This window comes from Gorilla gorilla, chromosome 11 (genome assembly GCF_029281585.2).
Source record: "Gorilla gorilla gorilla isolate KB3781 chromosome 11, NHGRI_mGorGor1-v2.1_pri, whole genome shotgun sequence".
Classification (NCBI taxonomy): Eukaryota; Metazoa; Chordata; class Mammalia; order Primates; family Hominidae; genus Gorilla; species Gorilla gorilla.
The window spans coordinates 141,211,447-141,228,772 of NC_073235.2; the positions used below are offsets into that span (position 1 = coordinate 141,211,447).

The 17,326-nt window shown below is 49.2% G+C and overlaps 1 long non-coding RNA gene across 1 annotated transcript; it reads right to left on the reverse strand.

The window, feature by feature from the left end:
• Positions 1–2,831: 2,831 nt before the first annotated feature.
• Positions 2,832–6,025, reverse strand: LOC129531994 (uncharacterized). The gene is made up of 2 exons (XR_008677545.2): positions 4,729–6,025; positions 2,832–3,137 (listed from the first exon to the last, which is right to left on the reverse strand). It is a non-coding gene; the product is annotated as an uncharacterized lncRNA (long non-coding RNA).
• Between the last annotated feature and the right edge of the window lie 11,301 nt (positions 6,026–17,326).

A 17,326-nucleotide genomic window follows, 5' to 3' on the forward strand; every position in this document is an offset into this window, starting at 1 on the left:
AGGCACTGGCTCGAGGAGAATTGGTGAACACGCTAAGTAACTTCCCCAAAACTGACAACAGGCACTGTAATTCCAGTTAGTGCACTGATCCCTGTGCAGAGATTCCAGATCTGGAGACTGTATGTGGCAGAATTTATCATTTGATATGTGTGGCATTTCAAATAAGTAGGGAGAATTGAATACAAGATTTTAGATCACTGGCTATCCATAGGGAAAACCATGTTACCTAAAAAGTAACATCTTTCTGCCAGTCCATACGTACAATACATTCCATACGTACAATACATTCCATATGTACAATGCATTCCATACACACAGTACATTCCAGCTGCATTAAAGATTTAGGTGTAATAAAAAAACCTGAAAAATTCCAGAAGGACATATAGAGAGTATTTTTGTCTCCTTGGGGAGGGCAAGGTATTTTTAGCCAAGACATAGAAATTACTGATATTAGGAACGCGTTGGAGCCAATCCTGGTGTCCTGGAAACTGACCCAGCACCGGTTGACTTCTTTTTCAGGCTACGTGTTTTGTGGAGGTCGGCAGGGGCTCTGCTCTACCGAGACACCCAGGACCCAGGCTGATCGAGACTCTACCATCTGGGAGAGTAGAGCAGCAGAAGGGACCCCTGGGGGCTCACGCACTGTTTCTTCTGTATTTTGGCCCAGAGGTGACACACACCACTCTTGCCCAAACTGGTCCAGAACCAGTCACATGCTCCTGTTCTGGCTGTGTGGTAAGAACGCAGGACAATGTGGAGACTGGGTTGAATGCTGAGGAATGTTACTCTCCCTGCCACAGACTCTCTCCTGATACATTCTGACGTCAGAGGGGATGGTGACTTTCCTGGGAAGTGTTAACTAGCAGAATTGATCTGAGATGTAAGAATTCCAAAGAGATGCATAAGAAGACAAGGGAAAGGTTTCTAAGATTTACCTTCCAGACTGGATCCCATCCCAGATGGTTTTATTGAAAGGATATCCAGTGCATGTGTCTGTCTGGGGGAGGGACAGGATGCTCCCAGAATGGACTTGAGGGCTGGATGCCAGGTGTGGAATCAATGAAACTCAGGGGGCAGGAAGTGCCATAGCATGGCATTAGGGGCTGGGTGGTGGGCCACCCGGACCTGCTCTCTAGTTCTTCCAAATCTAGTGAGAGGCTGCTCAGACCCTGTCACTTCTGCTGTAGAAGCTGATTACCCAGAATTGTGCTCCCAACAGACTAAATGTAGCAGGGGAGCTGTGATTCCCCATAAGAAACTGGGGAACATGGGGTGCTGTCACAGGCTGAGAAAATGAACTCTTGGCAGCCAAAGAGGAATTAAAGAAAGCAGAGAGAGACAGAGAGAGAGAGACACCCATGGGGCATAAGACTGTGGAAACTGTCAGAGAATATGACAGGGAGGCATGACAAGCTAGCAGTTCATAGAATGAAGATAAGGAAATCACAGGAAAATGGGTGTTATTTATAAATGTACATACTTGGTCCAGAACAGTGGTTCATGTCTGTAATCACAGCACTTTGGGAGGCTGAGGTGGGAGGATCACTTGAGGTTAGGAGTTTGAGACCAGCCTTGGAAACATAGCAATACCCCATCTCTATTAAAACAGTAATTTAAAAAATTAGCCAGGCATGATGGTGCACCTGTAGTCCCAGCTACTTGCGAGGCTGGGGTGGGAGGATCGCTTGAGCCTGGGAGGTTGAGGCTGCAATGAGCCATGACTGCACCACTGCACTCCCACCTGGGTGCCAGAGTGGGACCTTATTTCTGAATAAAAAGTACATGCTTAAAATTAAAGGGGCTTCTTGTTAATCATTGGAAATGGATATAATCCGAAGTCCGTAGCTACTAGGCACCTACCACCTTCATCATCATGGTACCATTTGAAGCTCCCCTCTGTGCTGGGGACCAGTGGCTCTGAGACCATCATGGCTGTGCCTGGCAGTGCAGGAGCAGAGAGCTGACATGTGTGTCCCTCAAGCAGAGACATGGATAAGATGGCACCCTGATGGGAAGGTGAGGGTCCAGAGAGCCAGTAAATCCACAGCCACGTGGCTGGTCATGGAACAAGATTAGCCTAGAAAGGTTTTAGAAGGTAAGAGGTTCATTTCAGATCTTCCCTTAAAGGTGCCCTGAGGCATCTTTTTTAACAAGAGCACCAAAGAGGAGGTTTCTGGTAGGCAGCTCTCTCCTGAACGCTGAGCAGAATGGGCCGGCCATGCCAGGTGCTGCTTTGCTTTGTTTGAACAAAGGTCCTGGGGTCCTCACAGTGAGACACGGTTCTCACTTCCCGTCTCTGCTCTCAAGGCCTTTGTGATCTTTGTGCTATCCTATTGAAGACAGGTAGAGGAGAGGAACAGAGGACCCCAAACAAGTCCCTGTTCAGCCTGGACACCTGGGAAAGGGAGGAGTGTGGAAGAGGGAAGGAAGTTAGCTGGGGGACAGTGAACACCGATGTATGTGCAGATTCAATCAGCAGCGATCTGTGAGTCAGAGGCTCTCAACATGCTCCAAAGCAAAGCTGGGTAAACACTGCCACTTTTTGTTTGCATTGAGAGTTAGCTGCCTGCAAGCATATTAGGAAACCCTGACAAAGAGCATTCTAAATGCATGTGGTGCCTTTGAGTTTATTTGTCTCAATTTATTCCAGTTACATTTGAGCATGACATGATTATACATCTCACACTGACTGAAGACTGTGGGCCTGTGTGGCAGGCAGGGGAAGAAGGGGGGAGGAAGAGGGTTTCCTAGCGCCATCTAATTTAAAGCACCTTTAGCTGAGTGGTGCAGTGAAAAGGATGTGGCTAAAACAAATAAAAATCATAGCAGGATCAAAGTACACGCACAAATTTATTCCTTCTGGAAGCAGCTTCTCTTTCCCTTCCTCCCCTCTCCTTCCCTTGTTTTCCCCTCCTTTGAGTCCCAGCGATTCTTTCATGGCAGAACTCCAGGATGGCCTCGTCTCCTTGCAACGCAATCACAGTTTCATCTCTGATTGATGGGGCGAAGGCACCGGCACCGCGGGTTTGAAGGAGATCTAAGGGCCTTCCTGATTTCATGGTGGGCATGTGAAGTGTCACATTAATCAGCACTCTTTATGAGCAGTTCAAAGACAGTCATAGATGTTGGGAAGGTGCCTGTTTGAAGCACAGAGACAAGGGATTTCAGGATTTTATCAACAACCTGCGAGTTCCACCTCCTCTCCCCAGTGCACCTCTTGCCTGACTGCTGGGTGGAATTTTACATGAGAATCATACGGAGCTAAAGGAACCTACGATACCATCCAGTTCCAACCCACACTTTACATAGGAATCAGCAGAGGCTGGGAGTCTCTCTTGGGGTCACACAGAAAGCCATCTAGTCTGGAAGCAGTGGGTTATTCAAGCCTCCTGGTTGCGTGTGACAACTCAAATGAGGTTAAGCACTGATATAGTTTGGCTCTGTGTCCCCAACCAAATCTCATGTCGAATTGTAATTCCCAGTGTTGGGGAAGTGGGCTGGTTGGAGGTGATTGGATCATGGGGGCAGATTTCCCCCTTGCATTCTTGTGATGGTGAATGAGTTCTCAGGAGACCTGGTTGTTTGAAAGTGTGTGGCACCTCCCTCTTTGCTCTCTTCCTCCTTCTCCAGACACATGAAGACGTGCCTGCTTCCCCTTTGCTTTCTGCCATGATCGTAAGTTTCCTGAGGCGTCCCCAGCCCTGCAGAACTGTGAGTAATTTAAACCTCTTTCCTTTATAAATTACCCAGTCTCAGGCAGTTCTTCATAGCAGCATGAGAATGGAATAAAACAGTAAATTGATACTGGGTAGTGGGGCACTGCTATAAAGATACTAAAAAATGTGGAAATGACTTTGGAACTGGGTAACAGGCAGAGGTTGGAACAGTTTGGAGGGCTCAGAAGAAGACAGGAAGATGTCTTCCAGGAAAGTTGGAACTTCCTAGAGACTTGTTTAATGGTTTTGACCAAAATGCTGATAGTGATGTGGACAATGAAGTCCTGGCTGAGGTGGTCTCAGATGGAGATGAAGAACTTTTTGGGAACTGGAATAAAGGTGACTCTAGCTACATTTTAGCAAAGAGACTGGCAGTATTTTTCCCTTGCCCTAAAGATCTGTGGAATTTTGAACTTGAGAGAGATGATTTAGGGTATCTGGCAGAAGAAATTTCTGAGCAGCAAAGCATTCAAGAGGTGACTTGGGTGCTGTTAAAAGCATTCAGTTTTATGTACTCACAAATATATGGTTTGGAATTAAAACTTATGTTTAAAAGGGAACCAGAACATAAAACTTAGGAAAATTTGCAGCCTGATGATGTGATAGAAAAGAAAAACCCATTTTTGGAGAAGAAATTCAAGCCAGCTAGATAAATTTGCATCAGTAACGAAAAGCCAAATGTTAATCACCAAGACAATGGGGAAACTGTCTCCAAGGCATGTCAGAGTTCTTCACAGCAGCCCCTCCCATCACAGGCCCAGAGGCCTAGGAGGAAAAAAGGGTTTCACGGGCTAGGCCTAGGGCCTTGCTGCTTTGTGTAGTATAGGGATTTGGTGATAGTGAGTTCCAGCTGTGGCTCAAGGGGCCAACATAGAGCTCAGGCTGTTGCTTCAGAGGGTGCAAGCCCCAAGCCTTGGTGGCTTACACGTGGTCTTGGACCTGTGGGTGTACAGGAGTCAAGAATTGAGGTTTGGGAACCTCAGCTTAGATTTCAGAGGATGTATGCAAATACCTGGATGTACAGGCAGAAGTCTGCTGTAGGGGCAAAGCGCTCATGGAGAACCTCTGCTAGGGCATTGAAGAAGGGAGATGTGGGATTGGAGCCCCCAAAGGAAGTCCCCATGGGGGTGCTGCCCAGTTGAACTGTGAGAGGAGTACCACCGTCCTTCAGACCCCAGAATGGTAGATCCGCTGACAGCTTGCACTGTGCACCTGGAAATGCCTCAGACACTCAATGCCATCTTGTGAAAGCAAAGCCACAGGGGTGAAGCAGTCCAAGGCCATGGGAGCCCACCTCTTGCATCAGCATGACCTGATGTGAGACACGGAGTTAAAGGAGATTATTCTGGAACTTTAAGGTTTGGTTACTGCCCTGTTGGATTTTGGACTTGGGTGGGGCCTGGAGCCTCTTTGTTTTGGCCAATTTTTCTCATTTGGAATGGGTGTATTTGTCCAATGCCTGTATCTCCATTGTATCTTGGAAGTAATTGACTCACTTTTGATTTTACAGGCTCATAGGCAGAAGGAATTTGCCTTGTCTCAGATGAGACTTTAGATTTGGACTTTGGGGATAATGACGGAATGAATTAAGACTTTGGGGGACTGTTGGAAGTACATAATTGTGTTTTGAAATGTGAGGACATATTTTAAAGGGACCATGAATGGAATGACATGTTTTGGCTGCGTCCCACCCAAATCTCATCTTGAATTGTAGTTCTCATAATCCACATGTGTCATGGGAGGGACCTGGTGGGAGGTAATTAAATCATGGGGGTGTTTATTAGTCTGATCTCACACTGCTATAAAGAACTGCCCAAGACTGGGTAATTTATAAAGAAAGAAGATTTAAATGACTCATAGTTCTGTGGGGCTGAGGAGGCCTCAAACAACTTACAATCAAAGTGGAAGGAAGTAAACACATCCTTCTTTACAGGATGGCAGGAAGGAGAAGTGCCAAGTAAATGGGGGAAAAGCTCCTTATAAAACCATCAGATCTGAAAACTAACTCACTGTCATGAAAACAGCATGGAGGTAACTCCCTCCATGATTCAGTTACCTCCCACAGGGTCCCTTCTATGACGTGGGGATTATGGGAGCTACAATTCAAGATGAGATTTGGGTGGGGACATGACCAAACCATATCACTGCACCTCAGGGATGATCCAAGACACCTCCTGGTACAGTGCTCACACCTCAGGGATGATCCAAGACATCTCCTAGTGTAGTGGTCCTACCTCAGGGATGATTCAAGACACCTTGTGGTGCAGTGCTCACACTTCAGAAATGATCCAAGAAACCTGGTGTAGTGATCCTACCTCAGGGATGATCCAAGACATCTCCTGGTGCAGTGCTCACACCTCAGGGATGATTGAAGACACCTCCTGGTGCAGTGCTCCCACCTCAGGGATGATCCAAGACACCTCCTTGTGCAGTGCTCACAATTCAGGGCTGATCCAAGACACCTCCTGATACAGTGCTCACAACTCAGGCATAATCCAAGACACCCCCTGGCGCAGTACTCCTTTCTTAGGGATGAGCCAAGACAACTGCTTGTGCAGTGCGCACACCTTAGGCACAATCCAAGACACTTGCTGGTGCAGTGTTCTGACCTCAAGGATGATAAAATACACTTCCTGGTGCAGTGCTGAGAATTCAGGCATCATCCAAGAGACCTTCTGGTGCGGTGCCTACATGTCAGGTTTGATCCAAACATCTCCTGGTGTAGTGCTCCAACCTCGGGGATGATACAAGATACCTCCTGGTGCAGTACTCACACCTCAGGAATGATCCAAGACAACTCCTGGTGCAGTGCTTCCACCTCAGGGATGATCCAAGACACCTCGAGGTGTGGTACTCCCACCTGAAAGATGATCCAAGACTCCTCTTGGTGTAGTGCTCCCACCTAGGGATGATCCAAAACACCTCCTAGTGCAGTGCTTACATCTCAGGCATGATCAAAGACACCTCCTGGTGCAGTGCTCAAGCCTTAGGGATGATTCGTGATGCCTTTTGATGTAGTGTTCACACTTCAGGGATGATCCAATACACCTTCTGGTGCAGTGCTCCCTCCACAGGGATGATACAGGACACCTCCTGGTACAATGGTCACACCTCAGAAGTTATTCAAGACAGCTCCTGGTGCAGTGCTCACACCTCAGAGATGAATCAAGACACCTCTGGTGCAGTGCTCACACTTCAGGGATGAATCAAGACACCTCCTGGTGTAGTGCTCACACCTCAGGGCTGATTCAAGACACCTGGTGCAGCACCTGCACCTCAGAAATGATTCAAGATACCTCCTGGTACAGTGCCTGCACCTCAGGGATGATCTGAGACATCTCCTGATGCAATGTTCACATCCCAAGGATGATCCAAGACACCTCCTGGTGCAGTGCGCACACCTCAGCGATGATTCACAACACCTCCTGGTGCAGTGCTTACACTTCAGCGATGATCCAAGACACCTCATGATGCAGTGCCTGCACCTCAGAAATGATCCAAGACACCTCCTGGTGTAGTGCTCCCTCCTCAGGGATGATCCAAGACACCCCTCGTGTAGCGCTCCCACCTAAAGGACGATCTGAGACATCTGCTGGTGCAGTGCTTGCATCTTAGCAATGATCCAAGACACCTTCTGGTGCAGTGCTCACAAGTCAGGTTGATCTAAGACACTTCCTTGTGCAGTGCTTCCACCTCAGCAATGATACAAGACACCTCCTGGTGCAGTGATCCCCCCTCATGGATGATTGAGGACACATCCTGTTGCAGTGCTCACACCTCAGGGATGATCCAAGACACTTCCTGTTGCAGTGCTCACACCTCAGGGTAGATCCAAGATACCTCCTGGTGCACTACACTCTCCTCAAAAATCATTCCAGATACCTCCTGGTGCAGTGCTCACACCTCAGCGATGATCCAAGAGATCTGCTGATGCAGTGCTCCCACATCAGGGATGATCCAAGACACTTCTGGTGCACTGCCTCCATCCCAGGGTTGATCCAAGACACCTTCTGGTGCAGTGCTTATACCACAGGGATGATCCAAGACACCTCCTGTTGCAACTGAGACATGATCCAAGATGCCTCCTGGTGCAGTGGTCACTTTTCAGCATGATTTAAGACACCTCCTGGTGTAGTGCTCAAACCTCAGAGATGATTTAAGACACCTCCTGGTGCAGTGCTGACAACTCAGACATGATCCAAGACACTTCCTGGTGAGGTGTTCACATCTCAGGGATGATCCAAGATACCTCCTGGTGAGGTGCTCACACCTCAGGGATGAATCAAGACACCTCCTGGTTCAGTGCTCACAATTCAGGGATGATCCTAGACACCTCCTGGTGCAGTGCTCACACTGCAGGCATGACATAAGACACTTCTGGGTGCAATGTTCACACCTCAGGGATGATCCAAGACACCTCCTGGTGCAGTGCTCACACCTCAGGGATGATCCAAAATACCTCCTGATGCAGTGCTCATAACTCAGACATGATTCAAAATACCTCCTGGTGCAGTGCTCACACTCAGGCATAATACAAGAAACCTCCTGGTGTGGTGCTGAGGCCTTATGGATGACCCCAAACACCTCCTGGTGTAGTGCTCACACTCAGGGATGATCCAAGACAATTCCTGGTACAGTGCTCACACCTCAAGGGTGATCCAAAACACATCCTGATGCAGTGCCCACACAACTCAGGCATCATGCAAGGTACATCCTGGTGAGGTGCTCACACTCAGGCATGATCTAAGACACCTCCTGGTGCAGTGCTCACATCTCAAGCATTATCCAACACACTTCTTGGTGTAGTGCTCCCACCTTAGGGATGATGGAAAATACCTCCTTGTGTAGTTTTCACACTACAGGGATGATCCAAGACACCACCTGGTGCAGTGCTCACTCCTCAGGATGTTCCAAAACACCCCCTGGTGCAGTGGTCACAACTCAGGCATGATCCAAGACACCACCTCGTGCAGTGCTCACACCTCAGGAATGCTCCAAAACACCTCTTGGTGCAGTGCTCACAACTCAGATATGATTTAAGACACCTCCTGGTGCAGTGATCACAACTCAGACATGATCCAAGATACCTCCTGGTGCAGTGCTCACACCTAGGGATGATCCAAAAAACCACGTGGTGCAGTGCTCACACTCAGGCATGATCCAAGACACCTCTTGGAACAGTGCTCTCAACTCAGGGATGATCCAAGAGACCTCCTGGTCCCGTGCTCACACCTTAGGGACGATCCAAAACATCTTCTAATGCAGTGCTCACATCTCTGGCATGACTTGAGATACCTCCTGGTGCAGTGATCACACCTAGGAATGATCCAAAAAGACACCTGGTGCAGCGTTTGCACTCAGGAATAATACAAGACAGTCCTTTGTGCAGTGCTTACACCGCAGGGATGATCCAAGACATCTCCTGGTGCAGTGCTCGCACCTCAGGGATGATCCAAAACACCTCATGATGCAGTGCTCACAACTCAGGCATGATTCAAAATACCTCCTGGTGCAGTGCTCACACTGACATGATCCAACACAATTCCTGGTGTAGTGCTCTCACCTCAGGGATGATTAAAAACACCTCTTTGTGTAATTCTCACACTACAGAGATGATCCAAGACACCACCTGGTGCAGTGCTCACACCTCAGGGATGTTCCAAAACACCCTCTGGTACAGTGGTCACAACTCAGGCATGATACAAAACACCTCCTAGTGCATGGGTCACACCTCAGACATGATATGACACTTCTGGGTGAAATGTTCACACCTCAGGTATGATGATCCAAAGACCTCCTGGTGCAGTGCTCTTACCTCAGGGATGATTCAAGACACCTCCTGTCACAGTGTTCACCCCTCAGGGATGATTCAAGACACCCCTGGTACAGTGATCACACCTCAGAGATGATCCAAAACATCTCCTGATGCAGTGCTCACAACTCTGGCATGATGGTGCAGTGGTCACACCTAGGAATCATCCAAAAAACCACCTGGTGCAGTGTTCACACTCAGGCATAATACAAAACACTTCCTGGTGCAGTGCTCACACCTCAGGGATTATCCAAAACACATCCTGGTGCATGCAGTGCCCACAAAACTCCGGCATGATCCAAGGTACATCCTGGTGAGGTGCTCACACTCAGGCATAATCTAAGACACCTCCTGGTGCAGTGCTCACACCTCAGGTATGTTCCAAAACATATCCTGGTGGAGTGGTCACAACTCAGGCATGATCCAAGACACCTCTTGGTGCAGTGCTCACACCTCAGGGATGCTCCAAAACACCTCTTGGTGCAATGCTCACAACTCAGATATGATTTAAGACATGTCCTGGTGCAGTGATCACAACTCAGACATGATCCAAGGTACTTCCTGATGCAGTACTCACACATAGGGGTGATACAAAAAACCCACCTGGTACAGTGCTCACACTCAGGCATGATCCAAGACACCTCCTGGTCCAGTGGTCACACCTCAGGGATGATCCAAAACATCTCCTGATGCAGTGCTCACAACTCTGGCATGATCTGAGATACCTCCTGGTGCAGTGGTCACACCTAGGAATTATCCAAAAAACCACCTGGTGAAGTATTCACACTCAGTCATAATACAAGACACTTCCTGGTGCACTGCTCACACCTCAGAGATGATTCAAAGCACTTGGTGGTGTAGTGCTGCACTCCAAGGGATGATCCAAGACACCTGTTACAGTACTCCCTCCTGAGGGATGAGTTAAGACACTTGCTGGTCAGGCACCATCAGGCACGATCCAAGACACTTGTGATGCAGTGCTCCGACCTCAGGAATAATGCAGAACAACTCCTGGTGCAGTGTACGCACCTCAGGAATGTCGCAAGACACCTCCTGGTGCAATGCGTACACATCAGGGATGATAAAAGACACTTCCTGATGCAGTGCTCAAACCTCAGGCATAATCCAAGAGACCTCCTGGTGCAGTGCCTGCACCTTAGGGATGATCAAAAACACCTCCTGGTGCAGTGCTGACACCTCAGGCATGATTTTAGACACTTCCTGGTGCAGTGTTCACACCTGAGGGATGATCCAATACACCTTCTGGTGCAGTGATGCCACCTCAGGGATGATTCAAGAGACCTCCTTGTGCAGCGTCTGCACCTCAGATTTGATCCAAGACACCTCATGGTGTGTGATCCCATCTCAGGGATGATACAAGAGACCTCCTGGTACATGGGTCACACCTCAGGCATGATAAGACACTTCCGGGTGCAAAGTTCACACCTCAGGGATGATCCAAGACACCACTTGGTGTAGTGGTCTTTCCTCTGATGATTCAAGACATCTCCTGTAACAATCCTTACACCTCAGGAATGATTCAAGACACTCCCTGAGACAGTGATCCTACTTCAGGAATGATCCAAGACACCCCCAAGTGCAATGCTCACACTCAGGCATAATACAATCAGGCATAATACAAGACACCTTTTGGTGCAGTGCTCACACCTCAAGGATGACCCAAGACACCTCCTGGAGTAGTGTTCCCCCCACTCCAGGGATGATCCAAGACCCCTTTGGTGCAGTGCTCTTACCTTAGGGTTGATTCAAGATACCTCCTGGTGAAGTGCTCCTACCTCTGGAAAGATCCAAGACACCTGCTGGTGTAGTGCTCCTACCTCAGGGATGATGCAACATGCAAGACACTTCCTGGTGCAGTGCTTCCACCTCAGGGATGCTCCATGACACCTCCTGGTGCACTTCTCACAATTCAGGGATGATCCTAGACAACTCCTGGTACAGTGCTCACACCTCAGGTGTGACACAAGACACCTCCTCGTGCAGTACTCCCTGCTCAGGGATGAGCCAAGACACCTGCTGGTGCAGTGCTCACACGTCAGGCATGATCCAAGGCACTTGCAGGTGCAGTGCTCCACCTAAGTGATGATCCAATACACCTCCTGGTGCAGTGCTCCCAACTCAGGGATGATAAAAGACACTTCCTGGTGCAGTGCTCAAACCTCAGGGATAATCCTACAGACCTCCTGGTGCAGTGTCTGCACCTCAGGGATGATCCAAGACACCTCCTGGTGTAGTGTTTCCACCTCAGAGATTAAGGCACTTCTTGCTGCAGTGGTTAAAACTCAGTTACCATCCAAGATACCTCCTGGTGCAGTGCTCCCTCCTCAGGATTATCCAAAAAACCTCTTGGTGCAGTAGTCCCTTCTGGGGGATGAATGAAGACACCTCCCTGTGCAGGGCTCCCACCTCAGAGATTACTTAAGACACCTCCTTGTGCAGTGCTCACACCGCAGGGATGATAAAAGACACTTCCTGGTGCAGTGCTCAAACCTTAGGCATAATCCAAGAGACCTACTGGTGCAGTGCCTGCACCTCAGGGATGATACAAAACACCTCCTGGTGCATGAATCACACCTCAGGCATGACATAAGCCACTTCTGGGTGAAATGTTCACATGTCAGGTATGATGATCCTGGTGAAGTGCTCACATCTCCTGGATGATCCAAGACACATCTTGGTACAGTGCTCACACCTCAGGGATGATTCAAGGCACCTCTTGCTAAAGCGATCACACCTCAGACGTGATCCAAGACATCTCTTGGTGTAGTGCTCTTTCCTCTGATGATTGAATACAACTCCTGCTGCAGTGCTAACGTCTCTGGGAGGATCCAAGACACCTCCTGTTACTGTGCTCACACCTCAGGGATGATTCAAGACACTTCCTAGTGCAGTGATCCTACCTCAGGGATGATCCAAGACACCTCCTGGTGCAGTGCTCACACCTCTGAGATGATCCAAGATACCTGCTGATACAGTGCTCAACCTGCAGGAATGATCCAAGACACCTCTTGGTGTGTGCTCACACCTCAAAGATGACCCAAGACACCTCCTGGAGTAGTACTCTCTCCCCAGAGGTGATCCAAGACATTTCCCGGTGCAGTGCTCCCACCTCAGGGATGATGGAAAACACCTCCTTGTGCAGTTCTCACACCACAGTGATGATCCAAGACACCTCCTGCTGCAGTGGTCACACCTTAGAGATGATCCAAGACACCATCTGGTGCAGTGCTCACAACTCAGATATTATTTAAGACACCTCCTGGTGCAGTGATCACAACTCAGATATTAAGACACCTCCTGGTGAGTGATCACAACTCAGACGTGATCAGCGATACTTCCTGGTGCAGTGCTCACACCTAGGTATGATCCAAAAAACCACCTGGTGCAGGCTCACAACTCAGGGATGATCCAGGTGACCTCCTGGTCCAGTGCTCACACCTCAGGGATGATCCAAAACACCTCCTGGTCCAGTGCTCACAACTTAGGCATGATTCAATATAGCTCCTGGTGCAGTGCTCACACTCAGCCATAATACAACAAGCCTCCTGGTGTGGTGCTCACACCTTATGGATGACCCCAAACACCTCCTGGTGCAGTGCTCACACTCAGGGATGATCCCAGACATTTCCTGGTGCAGTGTTCACACCTCAGGGATGTTCCAAACCACCTCCTGGTGCAGTGCTCACACCTCAAGGATGCTCCAAAACACCTCTTGGTGCAGTGCTCACAACTCAGACATGATTTAAGGCACCTCCTGGTGCAGTGATCACAACTCAGACATGATCCAAGATACTTCCTGGTGCAGTGCTCACACCTACGGATGATCCAAAAAAACCACGTGGTGCAGTGCTCACACTCAGGCATGATCCAAGACACCTCCTGGTCCAGAGCTCACACCTCAGGGATAATCCAAAACATCTCCTGATGCAGTGTTTACAACTCTGGCATGATCCGTGATACCTCCTGGTGTGGTGGTCACACCTAGGAATGATCCCAAAAACCACTTGGTGTAGTGTTCACACTCAGTCATAATACAAGACACTTCCTGGTGCAGTGCACACACGTAAGGGATGATCCAAAGCACCTCCTGGTGTAGTGCTCAACCCACAGGGATGATCCAAGACACCTCCTGGTGCAGTGCTCCCACCTCAGGGATGATTCAAGACACCTCCTGGTGCATGCTCACACTTCAGGCATGATCCAAGATGCCCCTGTTATAGTACTCCCTCCTCAGGGATGAGTTAAGACACTTGCTGGTCACACATGATCAGGCACAATCCAAGACATTGCGATGCAGTGCTCTGACCTTAGGAATAATGCAGGACACCTCCTGGTGCAGTGCTGACACCTCAGGCATGATTTAAGGCACTTCCTCGTGCAGTGTTCACACCTGAGGGATGATCCAAGACACCCTCTAGTGTAGTGCTGCCACCTCAGGGATGATTCAAGAGACCTCCTTGTGTAGTGCCTGCACCACGGGTTTGATCCAAGACACCTCATGGTGTAGTGATCCCACCTTAGCGTCAATACAAGAGATCTCCTGGTGCATAGGTCACACCTCAGGCATGATGAGACTTGCAGGGGCAATGTTCACATCTCAGGGATGATCCAAGACACCTCTTGGTGCAGTGCTCTTTCTTCTGATGATTCAAGATGCCTGCTGGTGCAGGACTCACACCTCATGGAGAATCCAAGACACCTTCTGTTACAGTGCTCACACCTCAGGGATGATTCAAGGCACTTCCGGATGCAGTGATCCTACCTCAGGAACGATCCAAGACACCTCCTGGTGCAATGCTCACACCTCTGAGATGATCCAAGATACCTGCTGGTACAGTGCTCAACCTTCACGAATGATCCAAGACAACCCCTGGTGCAGTGCTCACACTCAGGCATCATACAAGATGCTTCTTGGTGCAGTGCTCACACCTCAAGGATGACCCAAGACACCTCCAGAAATAGTGCTCCCTCCCCAGGGATGATCCAAGACCCCTTTGGTGTGGTACTCTTACCTTAGGGGTGATTCAAGATACCTCTTGGTAAAGTGTTCCCACCTCAGGAAAGATCCAAGACACTTGCTGGTGTAGTGCTCCTACCTTAGGCATGATGCAACATGCAAGACACTTTCTGGTGCAGTGCTCCCACCTCAGGGATGCTCCAAGACACTTGCTGGTGCAATGCTCACAACTCAGGGATGATCCATGAGACCTCCTGGTCCAGTGCTCACACCTCAGTGAAGATCCAAAACACTTCCTGATGCAATGCTCACAACTCAGGCATGATTCAAAATACCTCCTGGTGCAGTGCTCACACTCAGGCATAATATAACAAACCTCCTGGTGTGGTGCTCACACCTTATAGATGACCCCAAACACCTGGTGCAGTGCTCACACTCAGGGATGAACCAAGACAATTACTGGTGCAGTGCTCACACCTCAAGGGTGATCCAAAACACATCCTGATGCAGTGCCCACAGAACTAAGACATGATCCAAGGTACATCCTCGTGAGGTACTCACACTCAGACACCTCCTGTTGCAGTGCTCACACCTCAGGGATGCTCCAAAACACCTCTTGGTTCAGTGGTCACAACTCAGGCATGATCCAAGACATCTGGTGCAGTGCTTACACCTCAGGGATGCCCCAAGACACCTCTTGGTGCAGTGATCACAACTCAGATATGATTTAAGACATCCCTTGGTGCAGTGATCACACTCAGACATGATCCAAGATACCTCCTGGTGCAGTGGTCACACCTAGGGATGATCCTAAAAAACCACCTGGTACAGTGCTCACACTCAGGCATGAGCCACAACACCTTCTAATCCAGTGCTCACACCTCAGGGATGATCCAAAACATCTCCTGATGCAGTGCTCACAACTCTGGCATGATCCGAGATAACTCCTGGTGCAGTGGTCACACCTAGGAATGATCCAAAAAACCACCTAGTGCAGTGTTCACACTCAGGCATAATACAAGACACTTCCTGGTGCAGTGCTCACACCTCGGGGATGATCCAAACCACCTCCTGGTGTAGTGCTGAACCCACAGGGATGATCCAAGACACCTCCTGGTGCAGTGCTCCCACCTCAGGGATGATTCAAGACACCTTCTGGTGCAGTACTCACACTTCAGGCATGATCTAAGATACCCCCTGTTACAGTACTCCCTCCTCAGGAATGAGTTAAGAAACTTGCTTGTCAGTCATGATCAGGCATGATCCAAGACACTTGTGATGCAGTGCTCTGACCTCAGGAATAATGCAAAACAACTCCTGGTGCAGTGCACACACCTCAGGGATGACCCAAGACATGTCCTGGTTCAGTGCTCACACTTTAGGGATGATAAGACACTTCCTGGTGCAGTGTTCAAACCTCAGGCATAATCCAAGAGACCTCCTGGTGCAGTGCCTGCACCTTAGGGATGATAAAAAACACCTCCTGGTGCAGTGTTGACACCTCAGGCACGATTGAAGACACTTCCTGGTGCAGTGTTCACACCTGAGGGATGATCCAAGACACCTTCTGATGTAGTGCTGCCACTTCAGGGATGATCCAAGAGACCTCCTTGTGCAGTGCCTGCACCTCAGGTTTGATCCAAGACATCTCATCGTGTAGTGATCTGATCTCAGAGACGATACAAGAGACCTCCTGGTGCATGGGTCACACCTCAGGCATGATAAGACACTTCTGGGTACAATGTTCACACCTCAGGGATGATCCAAGACACCTCTTGGTGTAGTACTCTTTCCTCTGGTGATTCAAGACACCTGCTGGTGCAGTGCTCACATCCCAGGGAGGATCCAAGACACCTCCTGCTACAGTATTCACACCTCAGGGATGATTCAAGACACTTCCTTATGCAGTTATCCTACCTCAGGAATGATTCAAGACACCTCCTGGTGCAATGCTCACACCTTTGAGATGATTCAAGACACCTGCTGGTAGAGTGTTCAGCCTTCAGGAATGATCCAAGACAACTCCTGGTGCAGTGCTCACACTCAGGCATAATACAAGACACCTCTTGGTGCAGTGCTCACACCTCAAGGATGACTCAAGACACCTCCTGGAGTAGTGCTCCTTCCCCAGGGATGATCCTAGACCCCTTTGGTGCAGTGCTCTTACCTTAGGGATGATTCAAGATACCTCCTGGTGAAGTGCTGCCACCTCAGGGAAGATTCAAGGCACGTGCTGTTGTAGTGCTCCTACCTCAGGGATGATGCAACATGCAAGACACTTCCTGGTGCAGTGCTCCCGCCTCAGGGATGCTCTAAGACATCTTCTGGTGTAGTGCTCACAATTCAGGGATGACCCTAGACACCTCCTGGTCCAGTGCTCACACCTCAGGTGTGGTGCAAGACACCTCCTCTTGCAGTACTCCCTCCTCAGGAATTAGCCAAGACACCTGCTGGTGCAGTGCTCACACGTCAGGCATGATTCAAGACACTTGCAGGTGCAGTGCTCCCACCTAAGTGACGATCCAAGATGCCTCCTGGTGCAGTGCTCCCAACTTAGGGATGATAAAAGACACTTCCTGGTGCAGTGCTCAAACCTCAGGCATAATCCTACAGATCTCCTGGTGCAGTGTCTGCACCTCAGGGATGATCCAAGACACCTTCTGGTGTAGTGCTCCCACCTCAGAGATTACTTAAGACACCTCCTGATGCAGTGGTTACAACTTAGTTAACATCCAAGATACCTCCTGGTGTAGTACTCCCTCTTCAGGGTTATCCAAAAAACCTCCTGGTGCAGTAGTCCCTTCTTGGGGTTTAATGAAG